This window comes from Cygnus atratus, chromosome 3 (assembly GCF_013377495.2).
Source record: "Cygnus atratus isolate AKBS03 ecotype Queensland, Australia chromosome 3, CAtr_DNAZoo_HiC_assembly, whole genome shotgun sequence".
NCBI classification, from domain to species: Eukaryota; Metazoa; Chordata; class Aves; order Anseriformes; family Anatidae; genus Cygnus; species Cygnus atratus.
This window is the reverse complement of record NC_066364.1, coordinates 26,841,958-26,856,305: the sequence shown is the minus strand read 5'-3', so window position 1 is coordinate 26,856,305 and position 14,348 is coordinate 26,841,958. Positions and strand designations below refer to the sequence as shown.

At 38.8% G+C, this 14,348-nt stretch overlaps 1 long non-coding RNA gene across 1 annotated transcript; it reads right to left on the bottom strand.

Moving 5' to 3' along the window:
* Positions 1-8,239: 8,239 nt before the first annotated feature.
* Positions 8,240-13,807, bottom strand: LOC126913241 (uncharacterized). Its single transcript, XR_007707987.1, has 3 exons — positions 13,715-13,807; positions 13,097-13,120; positions 8,240-8,347 (listed from the first exon to the last, which is right to left on the bottom strand). It is a non-coding gene; the product is annotated as an uncharacterized LOC126913241 (long non-coding RNA).
* Positions 13,808-14,348: the final 541 nt, after the last annotated feature.

The following is a 14,348-nucleotide window of genomic DNA, read 5'->3' as shown; positions in this document are numbered from 1 at the left end:
CCTGATCTAGTGGGTGGCATCCCTGACCAGGGCAGGGGGGCTGGAACTAGGTGATCTTTGAGGTCCCTTCCAACCCAAACCATTCTGTGAGTCTGTGACTCTATATTAACAAGTTCTCATAGATTTGAGAAATTAGAGCCTGGAAAAAAAAAAAAAGGAGAGAGAGAGACTGGAATTTCTACCATGGGAAAGAAAAGCAGAACTCAGCCAGTTTTGTGTGCAGAGCAGCAGCAACCAAGCAGTTAACACAAACATCCTGGCTGATCAGCATAAACATAGCTTCAGCTCAGCCACTGAATGATTGTTTCTAAACAAAGAGACAGGGGAAGATTTGAAAAATTGAGCATCAGGGCTTAAAAAGTAGAATCAATTTGTAGACTGTGTGTATTCTGCTGCACAAGTAACCCTTCTTTTGTTTTCCTATTGTAAGTCTATCTTTACCATATTTAAATTGTGAGCTTCTGAAACACCTAAACCAGTTTATCAGTCTGTCTACATGTATAGATACTGATGTTCTCTTTTCTTGGAAATTATTACCACTAAATTAATTTACAAGAAGAAAATTTGTTACATATTTGCTGCATTTCTTATACTCTTTTGAGATTAATCCATTTCGTACCCGCACAGCGGTAAAGAATAGCATCCTTTCTTATCAAGTGATCTGTGGGTAATTGAAAATCTTCATTAACCCCCAAAATATTGCTATGCAAAATAAAATGAAACCGCATAAAACCTAGTCAAATCTATGTATCTAGGATTTTTATCTATTTTTGAACCACATAAAGAATGAATTATCAGATTCAGAGTAATGCAAAGAAGGTTTAAAATATTTTTTATAAGGAGTATCTCTTATTGTCAGAAAATTTAAAAATATGATTCTGCCTGCATTAAAGGAAACCCACCACAGCATAAAGATTTTCTTCAGCCTTTTCAGCGTTTATTTAGGGATACTGAATAATACAGACTTGGCCAGGCAGATTTCCCATGTTTAGCCTATGACTTGATGATGAAAAAATGTCCTATTCAGTACTGACACACACAGAGATTTCAAATACCCAGCCGTTGTGTAAAACAGTCTGTAAGATTCCAACCTAAAAGTAATTGGCAGCTGTGTTAGGGTTACCCAGAGCACTTCCACTGTTACAAGTGGAAACCCAAAAAACAAGTGCTCGGGAGTATCCAGTGTGCCCAATCTAGCCACTAAACCTGCACCTATCTTTTAAGCTCTTCTTTCAAAAGGAATAGTTTCCTATGGGATTATTGGAAAGAGGTAGGTATCATCCTGCTGGCCTCCAAAAGGACATCCAGTCTGTGTAAATTTAGGTGCCTGCGTAGCTGATTTATTTTCCATTTGTTTACCTCAAGATTGTTTGTTTGTTTTTCTGTTTTGTTTTGTTTTCAAATGCAGGTGGTGCACGGAAGTGAAAACTTAAACATTTTTGCAAGTTAGGGGAAAAGAGTGTCCCTTGTATGTAATACCAGGTCCTGTTCCCTGTTATGAATTAACACCAACATAATGAGTTAGAGGTAAATCCCACATTCCTTATGCAAGCAAAACTCCAAATTAATTGGAAGCTGCTTAAGTAAGACCTACAAAATCAAGACTATTAATATACTAGCTAATTCTTTAGCCGCCTTCCTACTGGAAACTAAATACTTGCATTACTTTGTCTTATTCCTTAGTATTTTGTCTTTCTATTACTTTCATTTTGTTATAGCATCGCCTTTGGCTGAGGGTAGAAGCAGAAACTGTGTTAAAGAGGCCACACTAACAAGTTTATTAAAAAGCAACAGTGAAAAGTTCAAATAAAGACCCCTCTTCCCATTAAGTCTTCTCTAAAACTGCATTGGTTTCACTGGAAGCAAAATATAGCCTCAGAACTTAAGCCTCAAAGCCCATCCTCCAGCACTGTTGACATCAGTTCCTAGTGTAGCTCTCCTTAAAATTCAGCCTTGCTGATAAAGCTGTTGATTTAGTTTCAGACTGCAGAACTAGAATAACTATTGCCACCAGCATCTTGGTAATCTTTCTTCAGACCACCTACATGAATATGTAGAGATCTTATACACCCATTATTGTTTGGAAAACTACGTGGTACTTCTGCAGAAAAAATAATAATAATAAGCAGCTTTTAAATAACCAGTAAAATTGCCTGCAATATAGACAGATGGAGTAGAAGAGATTACTACATTTGCACTTGGAAGTAAGAAACCAAGTATATTAGTTACACAATTGACTACACAGAACTTTCACAACAACAAAGTTATTAGACTAGGTTGCAGACCTAACATTTTTATAACAAATCCAGTAACACCATAGTGAATCTAAATGGATCCACTTGGTATACCTTACTCTTATATTTTAGGTGGTATTAATGCATTCACCAAAAAAAAAATAGAACACAGTGTCCCAAATACTTTCAAAAGTAAATGTGTTCTTTTTATATATATTTATTATACTTATTTTTTATGAGCCCGCTGCTTACACGGATATCTGAATGGTATCACGTGCTTTGGTGCATGTAGTTTTGCCTGTTCAATGAAATAAATGTATACTGTTAAACACGGGCACAAATGATGGCAGATATTTAATTACATATTGAGTGTTGAGTACCTGTGCAGGTATTGAGCACCTTACCAATTTATGATGAATGCGATGATCTCCATGATAACCTGACACTCCATGCCAGTGTTCTTCCAAGGTCTTCTAGTCCAAACTTAGGCAAAAGTAGACTTTGAAAGCAGCACAAAGCAAAGCTCTGGCAGGCAGGTACGATGGTTGTAATGACAGTCATCATGGGTAAAATCACTGCTAGTATTTCTCTTTGCTCTTTGTCCTTGCCGTTTGTTCTCTGGCAGCCTGAATACTCTTGTTTCCTTCCTCTCTCAACTGCATAGCACAGGGTGCACACACTGCAGCCTTCACCTTGCAAGGAAAGCTACCAAGCAACAGGCATCTATAGGCAGATTCTAGAGGACAGGGAAATAAAACAAAATTAGCATAGTTTAACTACAGAAAATTGGTCAGTTGCACAGCAAAAATACTGAATTTTCCATTTCAGAGAGCGAGCCAAGTCCTATTTTAGAATAACAGAAAAATCCCATGTGTTACAGCTGTCGCAGCCTACAATCACCTACCATTTCAAAGATCTTTTTCAACAATCCTAAAGAGTGGAAGTCTCAAAGCAACAGAGGACTTTTTTTCTACAAATTCCACAGCTGAGGGGTCACATCATACAAAGAACTCTCAAAGTGGATTAGTTTGTGTGCCTAGTTTGAAGCGCTTATTATCTTCCAACAGATTTATTTGATATTTTATTAATTTTTTTTAAAAAAATCTGTCTTTTCTCTGTTCCCTGTGCAAGGTCTCTATTTGAATGCAAAGTCTTTCTCTTACTCTTGAGGAAAAACAAACTTCTATGCCCAAAGGATCACTTAAATTCCAAATTTAAAGTTGATATTTCTGTTCCTCAGGAATAAAGCATCTTTCTAAAAAAGTAGAGGAAGATAGGGGTTTGGGGAGGCTGTTTTCCATACATTCCTTCATGCACAAAATTTCTTTGCCTTCATGTATTTTAAATATATATATTTTTTAAATAAATAGAAATACTTTTTTAAAAATAAAACAATAGCATGTAGCAACAAAGCTACAACTTCACATACAGTTCTCCCTCTGGTAAGAGTAGGAGAGAAAGAACCAAGCACGTGGAACAAATTCATAATATTGGATGAATCACTAGAAGTTGTTTACACATTAGAGAAGTGAGTCTAGTACAAGAAACTACATAGAACAAAACTATATAGAGTGGCAGTGATAGTAGAACAAAGTAAATACACCAGAAGAGTAATAAATGAAAAAATACATTTGTTGTTGATTAAAACGTCTAGTTGGTTGATGTGATTAGAAAGACAATGGAAAAAATCAAGCAATTTTAAATGTGCTTTTCCGTGACAGTAAATCATGCTTAGGGTTTAAAATTTCACAGTATCATCACTCAAGGACCTCTTGCAGAGAGGTGAACAGAGTATTTTCTGCAAGAAAATGCAGTTTCATGGTAGTGGCAGAGCCTCCAGCAGCCCTTTGGTGGCAAGTAGCGAGCAGGCAGCACCCTCCGTGGTACGCCTGCTCATCCAGCTCGACTGAACTCACTCCCTAGCAGGAGGGAGCAGGTGATGCTCTCAGGGAACAGAGCCAAGAGCATGAATTTATTTACACGTCTAGGAACTTCTCATTTCTGCTTTGTATGTCTACAACAGCCTGCAAATTGTACATGGGGAGCTGAGAAAGCAGAAGCTGTAGCAGAGCAGTACACAGCAGGTAGTCTGAAAAAGGGAGGGACAGCCCCAGCAGTCCTCAGAAATACGCTGCGTAGGCTGCCATCCCCACCTCCTCAGTCTCCTCATCTGCCTTCCCCGTTCACCTACGACATTTCTAGTCCACTTGGACAGTTTCTGGGTCCAAGGAACCACTTACTGATGCTCATTTTCCCTTTCCCACTACTATATCCTCCCCCGTTCCGTCTCCTCCATAGGCATTCATTGTGTTACCACCTGCAGAGATTCCCCAGCTCCAGATATGTGGGCATCCCTTGTAGGTAGCAGTAATTCAATCATAAGAGTAAGAGCAGTAACCTGGGGCCACAGACAGCTAATGTCCTGCTAATGCCGCCATAGTTCACTTCTTCCCCTCTCCTGTATCCCACGCAGCCAGCCCCAGTACTTTCCACACTACTTTTCACCCATGTCATATTTACTGACCTGCTTATTCTGCATCTCTGACATTTTAGATGATTACAAATACATCTGTTCCTACAGATTATTGGCTTCAGAGGGAAAAGACTTGCCCTTTCATTTACCCTTAATGAAATTTACCCTTAAAACCCTTAATTTACCCTTACCATGACTTCCCATTTCATTTACCCTTCTTCAAAGTGTTTTCCTTCTGTGATTTTTATTGAGCATTTTCCTCCTGGTCAGGTAGAAAAACACCTGCTTTCAGTTATAAGGTTTCTGTCACCCACAATAAGCTAAAGTCAGACTCATTCACTTTTTTTTTTTTAAGGTTGCTATGACAGACTCTTCAAAGTTCAAGTGTAATGGCCTGAATATACATGAGTTTTCGTTAGCAGCCAAAGCAAATGTCAGAAACTCATTCCGTAAGACATTTTTGAACTTCAAAAAAGACTGAAAAACTGCCTGGCAGAGATTCTGCAAAACCAACCAAATTTTAATATCAATTTGGTTTTGCTGTTAGGACTCTACTAGCCATTTTGCAACCACATTTACTTCAGGATCTTATCTTTCCCATGCTGCATAGGACTAACAAGTCAGTTGGCTAGAATATCTGGATACCTGTATGAATACTCCTCAGCAAATGAGATAGCTCTGGAAATTCAACAGCGCAATTTCTGTACTGCTTTTGTGACTGGAAATCATTTTTCATCAGTGGCAATTTTCTATTTTTAATTGTGGTCTACCAATAATGGGTTGACTGTAAGAAGCTTGCTGGTAGCCTACAAAATAGACTGGTCCCACAATTACTAAAAATAAAATATGCTCTACGATGTACTTTTTCCGCATTGTTTTTCTTTTATTTTACCAGGTTTTAGAGCCAAAAGGAAACTGATTTAAACTGCCTGCATAAGAGAGGCCACAGAATTTCATCCACTGTATGGATGAAACTAAGCTAAAGTTGGGATAAGATATCCGTTTTAGAAAAAAGTTGATCTTACGATGTTTCAGTTAAACTCAAATGCAAGTTTTCTGGAGTAAACTGGAAGTAAAAGGGAGATCTGGTTGTGCTAAAACTTAGTAAAGCCCACACACCGTGGCCACAAGAACATGGAACATATTACCTACCTGAAATTTGCAGCAAGACTTTGCAAACAGTCCTTCAGGTCAATGTTTATTTATTTACATATTACAGTGAAACTGGGGCTGGCAAAGACCACTGTTTACTCTGTTAGATTTACCACACAGCAAAATTTAGTCCTTTTCCCTTATAGTTTGGGTGTAACAACTTACAAAGTCCAATTTTGTTGTCTTTTTGCTTTTAACTAAGAGTATCTTAGCTAAATGCAACAGAAATACAAAAGAGTTGCAGAGGGTGGCCTGCTAAAGAACGTTGCAGAATATTTCACTGTGGTCTGTACAAAGAAGTTCTAAAATTGTCTGTATGCTTTCCACTTGTTTTTGTTGGTTTTCTTTTTCTTTTATTAGTGCTAGTTAGTTCCAAGTTTCTTGCCTTGTTTTCCTCTTTACGGGTGTGGACATATATTTAGTTTTTATGTCTACATTGACATGACCTCAGCCTGACAGTACGTTATGGGAAGCTGGAAGATTTATTGGCAGAAGAGAGCCTGTTGGAAAAAAAAAGCTGGGTAGTGGTAATTGGAGAATGAGTCAGTGTCTGGAGTCCAGCTGTGCTTGCTGCACAAGCCTGACTGGAGCTGTTACTCAGATCTGTTCAACTATCTGAAACTGGCTTTTTAAAAAAAGGATAGGCTTTATGTATGCTGGCTACATTTTTGGCTAAGAACACTGGTACAAAGGCAGCAAATTGTCTTTCTTCCTTCTCACTGTTATTAATATTGCAGTGGATTGCAGGAGCCATGCTCTCGGAGAAGCAATTCATTCCACACACCAGCACATCTGAAGGATGCTATGGCATCAACATCTTAAAATGCAGCAATGGTAGTTGGATATGTAATAAGTTCTGTGACTAATAGTATAGAAACACCTACATCCTGACCCTGGGAGGGAAAGTAGTGTTACTTCTTACCGCGCTCGTTTACAGTGGTAGGAGCTTAAGAAGCACAGCATCAGTTCACAGTTGGCATTATTTTAACTAGCAGGTTGAATTATGAGGCTTGCTGCATCGGCATGCCAACAACTGAAGTTCTAACCTTTGAACAACACAGTATGTTAAGGAAAGAAATCATTTAAATGTCTTTAGAGAATGTTGTCAAATTAAATATTGAATTTGAACCAAATTTTATAAAACTAAGTTCTTACAAATCTTTTAATCTCTTTCACCATACAGATAGAAACAGTTGCTTCTAAAGGAAACATTTCTCACAGATCACAGCAAGAACCTTAGAGTGATACAGTGGATATATCGTACCTGATTTTATCGTCAAGACTGAAAGAAAAAAAATATTAATTGTGAATCATTTACATCTTTCTATTTCTTTTTGTTTTAATAATCCGTGAAAGTTTTAAAAACATGGTTAAGGATCCTTCCCTTCCCTTCCCTTCCCTTCCCTTCCCTTCCCTTCCCTTCCCTTCCCTTCCCTTCCCTTCCCTTCCCTTCCCTTCCCTTCCCTTCCCTTCCCTTCCCTTCCCTTCCCTTCCCTTCCCTTCCCTTCCCTTCCCTTCCCTTCCCTTCCCTTCCCTTCCCTTCCCTTCCCTTCCCTTCCCTTCCCTTCCCTTCCCTTCCCTTCCCTTCCTCCTTAAAGCATCTAGGACCTGGAGTAATTCCTGAGCTCTGTATGGCATTAGAAATAAATCACTTAGTCTATGATAAGAAGGACGCACAACTTGGCTTCATATGGGTCATTCTCTTTTTTGTCCCCAGTGTGCCTACAACCCTCTGCCCAGGGCTCCATTTCACACACAATAACCTCACACTTTCCCCATTCTTTTTTCCCAGGTCTTTCTTTTCTTCCTCCCAGAAAAAAGTAGTACATGTGCTGAGCATTGCCTGAAGGCTGATCAACTGTGCAGTGGTGATCAAATGTGACAGAGCTTTCTGCTGTCTCGCCCCTGGTGAGATCATTAGCTAAGTGTTCTTAATGATCTAAGTGTTATTATCTAAGTGTTATTATCTAATTATCTAACTGTTCTTAATATCTAATCATTATCTTTCTTCTGCTGTCTTCTACTGTCTTTCTTCTACTGAGTTGCCAATTTTCAGACAACATGTTGAATGTTGCCGCCTTTGAGAAGTTTACCCATCTATATTATTTGGTTTAATTTGGCCAGTGGTTTCCAAAGTTACTGGGGAAAAGACATTGGGACAGAGAAGGGCTAAGTAGTTTAAAGATGCATAGATACCAAACCAACATAGCCACAAAAGTGATGGAAAAAAGAGATCATCAGTTCACATCCACAAAAATCCAGAATCGAGAGTCTTTACCATCCAGAGCCCTTAAGCACAGTAAAGAATTAATAAGAGCAGCACAATGCAACTCTCATGACAGTCCCTTTATAAATTTCAAGGGGATCAGGCTAGACTTACAGGGCAGTTCTCAGGTAACAGAAGATCATCAGATGATCGCTCTCACGCAGGGTGACCCTGAGCAGTCTTCTCGTGGGCATAATTTCTGCATCACCGTAATTACTCCACCTTGAAGGTAGCATTAGCTTTAGTTACCACAAATTCACACATAAAGGGAAACACTTAGTGATTGAACTCTTTTTCTGAGTGACAAATACATGTCCTCTTGACATGTCTTTCAAAAAAAAAAAGTTTGAGCTCCATGATGACTTAGGAGAAAAATCATTTACGTCTACTTTTCAAATGCGAGAGACAAGCTTTAAAGGGAAAGTCAACATAAGAAATGGGAAAGATAACAATTAACTCCTACCAATGTCAAGGTGACTAATAACCTAGGCAAAGAGGCTTGGTACTTAAGGACATCTAAAGCTTTCAAAGCAGAAAATCTAAATCTAAAGCAAGAGGGCCACTGTGCACTAGCCCTGTAAGAGGGACACTGGATTAAAGTGACAATATCCTTTCATAGCAACCATCACCAAGGACATCGGTTATAAAAAACATGATGTGAAAATGTGAACAGACAGATACACTGCTAAAAATGAAGCAGAACTGGCTTGTTTTCCATCTGTAACGTTGACAAATGAAATGTTGAACTATTTGTTGAAAAAGATCAGTAATAACTGATGTCTCATTTCCAGTCACTTTCTGCAACTCTCAGGAATATTCTACACCAAACTTACCATGCTATATGCTAGCACTAATGCTTTGCCTGATGAATTATCAGTAAGCAAAAGCAATCAACTGATTTTTCTTTCTACTCACTAACATCGGGACAATATGGAACATAGTATGTTTTGCATGCGTACATAATACATCCACAGAGAATGCAGGAGCTGCAAATACAGGAGCAGCCCAAGCATCTAGTTACAACAGCGTTTCTGACGGTGATCAGTACCAGATGCTGCAGAGGAAATTTCCACAGAATCCACAAGGTAAGCAGCCATGGACAACCTGACCTATAACAACAGTTTCTTCCTAACTTTGCCGTTTAGCAGGCATACGCCCTGAAAGATGGCATCTCACAGCCTTTCCAAATTCACTCTGCCCTATCGCCTTAATAATATGCATTCTGTTTAGCGAACCCCCTCTTTCTCTTTCTGTAGCCCTTCTGCAAGCTTCCCCCACTAGCAGGGTTTTAGCATTCTGTGTGCCAAGGGGTCAGGGGCCAGCTCAGACACCAAATAACAACCTTTGCTCAGACTGCTGAAAAACAGCTGTGAGTCTGTACAGAGGCAAGAAGAATAAAAATTCCAGGCAGAGCTAGAACTGTTGAGACAGGACCGTAAGTAGCTCAAGAGCAAAAACACCGGCATGGAAACCTGTAAAATCCTTAGTTAATAAAAGAGAAGGAGGCTCATCAGCCCAGTCAGAAATTACAGGATCAAGTGACCAGTTGTGAGTGTTGGTGGGCTGGTGGCAGGCTGCTGGCAGCCTGCCCTTCCCCTCGTGACCGATGCCTGGCTGGGGAGCAGAGACACTCAGTGCCGTATCTGGAGCAGTGAGTTTATTAATCCTTAACCAAAGAGGCCATTAAATACAAGCTATTTTTTGTGTGAGTCAATAGGCACTTGCTTGGTACTTGTAAGTTGTGCATATCCTGCTTGTAGAATATCATCAGGCATGGCTACCTATGCCCCACCCCCCCAAAACAAAACAAAACAAAACAAAATCAAATTAAGGACCTTAAGAATTGAAGAATTGAAGATGTGCACTTATTCCTGAAATCTACTGGACTCTTAATAATTCTTCGAACAATCCAATCCATGGATTACGTGTTGCATAAAACATTGGACGTTGTATAAATTGAGACTGACTGCACATTTCTGAGTCTGTGCTGCAGATTCCACATTGAAGCAAATCTTTTTCAACATGTTGTTTTTATATTATTATTTTTCAACCTCTGCAAAATCAGCCAATTCCTACCACCAGATGTATTCATACTGCAGTGATTCAACCCTTGGCATTTTTAGCAGACTCACCACAGGTCATTAGCTGCACCATGTATGTGCAGTTTATTGAGTAGATAGCCCACAACTTTGTCTAGGTTGTTTTTGCAAGCATTTTTGTTCAGTTACACTGGACAAAGCAGTCAGATGGATAATATTTCATGAGATCATATTTTGCAGTAATAAAAATGAAGATTTCTGAAACATAATACTGTTGTTAACTACTTTCACTCACCTAATTTAGCTATCTAAAGGTTGTGTCTAATTTAAGCTATTTGATTTGGCTGCCTCGGTGGTTACTGCAGAGAGATAGAGATCTCAGAGACCAAAAGATCTCCAATATATTTTTCATACTTATATTATCACGAGATGAATCACATAGTATTTTAGAGATGTAGGACTCAAGCTTAATATTTCTACTCAAAACCAAATAAAAAGAACACGTGTTTGTCTTTTGCAGTGTTATGATTAAAATTGGATGAAGTTTCACTGAATTTGGTGAATGTGTCTTTTGTGTGACTGCTCAGCTCAACATAGTTCAGTCTCTTTTCTGGAGGTGGACAGGGAGCTGAATTTCAGTAGGCAACATCACCAAAAACCCAGAGCACAAGTCCACAGGTGAGGGCGGTCAAATGCTGAACTTTACAGGGAAGGAGATATCACTGGGAGATGATCATATGTATCATCATATCTAAACATTTAAGGGGTCTATGTACAGAGAAGTCACATACCATGAAGACAACGAAAGTCAAGCCGAAAAAAGGAAAAAGGATGAGACCTGAGAGTTCTCAGGATGAGTGCTGGGACTTCAAGAAAACAAGCTGTTTCATGTTGGCTTATTCTGACTGTCTTTAAAATGAGATGTGGTCTTTGTAAATTATCAGGATTTAACTTAACTGCCCCATCAGTTCCTCTTTGAACTAAAGAATTTGCAAGACAACCTGCATAAAATAATACTTTTTTTTTTTTGACCAGAAGACTGGTCAGGAGAGGGCTGTCTTGGGGAATGATTTTATTAAGATATAACGAAAGTTGGTGAAAAAATGTGAAGGGCATCCTTTATCTCTTCCTTATTTATCCAGGCTAAATAAATGCATCACTTAGCCATAAATCACAACAAAATATAACACATGTCCTTACAGGGAGCCGTTATTGTTTTCTTCTAGTCCCACAGCACCCTCTATTAGCTCTTAATTTTCCATTCTCCCATTTCCTTTAAACATGCACGTTCCCTGCTCCCTCTCTTTAACAAAGTGAGCATAACTGAAAAACTCCTTCAGCCCTTCCGGATGCTCCAGCACAACTTTGCTAGCTCTGCTTTGTCTCCTTTTCACAACCAATTACAGTGAAACCACAGAAGAGAAGCTGTTCTCCTTTTGTCACCCTTTTTTTCTAAATCTTCCGTTAGCAGATGCTGCCAAGGCCAGAAAACTCCTTTGCAGATCCTCTGTCCCCTACATGGGAAGCAGTCAAGTCAATCAGCTGCAAAGAAACCAGACTGCATTTTGTGCACGTCTTCCATTTCACGCAATCCCCTCAAGGAATGGAGGTTTTGTAGTAACACTCAAGGGGATTTGCTCCAGCCTCTCACATAGGAAGCCCAAAATCACTCCCACAGACATACGATACCCGTATTTGTGCCTCCTTTATTTACTGTGTGTAATGAATGCTTTCAGCTCCCGAATTTCTGGCTTGTGGCGTTGGTGGAGCTTCCTGAACAGATTCCTTTAGCCATCTTTTAGCCCTGCTGCAATTCAGCACTAATGAAGGCTGTGCCCAGTACCAGTCCTTTCTGATGTGTAGTACTCAGTGTTGTCAAAACTTCTTTTACACACGTATCTCTGGTATCAGTTTTTTCACATATGAACGCCATTACTCAAATTCAAAGTGAAAATAACAGAGGGAATGGAAAAAAAAAGTTAAAAATCAAAATCTTGACAGATTGATATATGATTGCAGTGTTTGAAGTGATCCAAGACTTCTAATATCTAAAGAAAAAGGGAAGGGACCAGTCCACAAAGCAATGATGTCCATATAAATGACAGTATTAAATATTTTAAAGGCAAGATCACACAGTGTGGCTGGCTGGATCAGACTTTTATCTCCACACAGAAGGAAGAACAAGATAATCATGATAAGCAATATATATGACTTCCCTCTATTCACTTTCCCATTTGAAAACTGGCCATATGAGTGCTTACTCTTTGCATAAGGCAGATCAGATTATCTCAACTCAGAAATTCCAGTGACTTAACATCAAATGAGAACCATTACAAGCCATTTTAAGGAATGAACCATTTCAATAAATTGTTATTGCATCAAACTGGTAGTTTATAATGCTCTTTGCTACTTTCCAGCTCTTAATACTTTTCAGCAATTTATAAGTTTTTCATAATATACTTCCTGCATCATAAGTAATCAAAACCAGTTTAAGAATAACTTAATCAAATTGGTAAGTTTGTCTAAATTGGGATTTGATTGCCAGGAGCAAGAGTCAATGTAAAAAAAATATATATATAATTATTATTATTATTTTAACATTCCATATTTTCCTTCTGTCTTGTGACACTGAAAACAAACTTTCCCAGTTGACTTGAACCTTTCCATCCAAATTAAGCTTACTGACACTATCTTCCTAATCCTACTTCTTGCAGAATAACACCTTCATTTTAATCTATCATATAAAAGCAACTTATTGATTTATTTCTTTACAGACATGCCACAACCTACCCTAACTTCTTTAAACTATTTCTAGTGTACTGTTACTGAGTGTGTTTAGTGGGTAGTGTCCAAGTGATGAGCAAAAATACAGCCCCATTGTGGCTGGCACTCTGCAAACACAAGAAAGCTACCAAGGAATTTTGATGTTTACCTGAAGTTGTCAAATATCAGTAACCTAGGAATGAAAACAAGCAGCGCAAAATTAGTGTGATTGCAGGGTAAAATAACAAAGTTCTAAGTCTAAAGTAGCCAGCAAAAATAATCTTTTCAGTTTTCTGCACCTGAAATTCCAGTATTATCAATACTCTTTATGCCACAGCCTCTCCCCGCAGAACACAGAGGTGCAGTATTTCCTTTATTCTCTTTTTAAAAGACTTACTATTGCCATTGGCTGTAAAAGCCAGACAGATGAAATGCTTCGTCATACCTCTCTTAATTAAGCTAGTGAGAACATTGAATAGTGCCATTTTTTCATTTTCTGCTGCCACTCTACCATAAAAATGCACTCCCTACTCTCCCAGTCACCTTTTAAAAAATCACATAATGAGATATATTGGGCTCTTTATCATTGCCATTTGGCTAGTACATTCTGCTTTTATTCTTCTTTCAGGGGGGCAGAGATATTCAGTATAACATTGTTAGGGTTGTCTATTTAAGTCTTTTCCTCAAGAACATTTTACTGATTTTTAAAAAGATTTTGTTTAAGGAGTTTAATATATCTTTCCTTTTATTACTGAAATGTACTGCAGCAAATTTATAAAAGACAAACCTGTAAGTAAATTAGTTGTCCCAACTGTTCAGTCTAGCCAGACCCATACTGGCACTTACTGAGCTTCATCAGCCTTTCGAGGGGGAGGGCAGCCTAAAAACAACCCAGTAATAAAAACAAAACTTCAGTACACTCCAGGAGCATCTGGGTGTGGAACAGAGAAGGAAAAAAATACAAAACTCTTATTTTATCGCTGGACCCACATGGGACAGACACCTCATGTAATGGATGCCATGTCAGAAGGAAGGTGGTTAGTATAGTGCTGAGGCCTCAAAAATACAACTGGGGCTGCAAGAACAGGTTCTTGCAATTTTCTAAGAATTTATTTTTCAAGGTGAATTTCTCAGAGTGCACAATATGATCTGGGTGCTCTGTTCCTGTGCTCATATGAAAAGTTAAGTGCAATGTGTCCCCAAGATACGAAGTGCAACGTAGTGCTAAGAGGTATGTTTGGAATTTGGATCTGGTGGTACCCTAGCATACAAAACCTCACACTTCCAAGACAAAGAAATCTCATCTATAGACTAACAAAGATTAGTCTAATAAGACCTGGGTCTGTTCAGCCTTGAGAAGAGAAGACTGAGAGGGGATCTTATTAATGTTTACAAATACCTGGAGTGTGGGAGACAGAGGG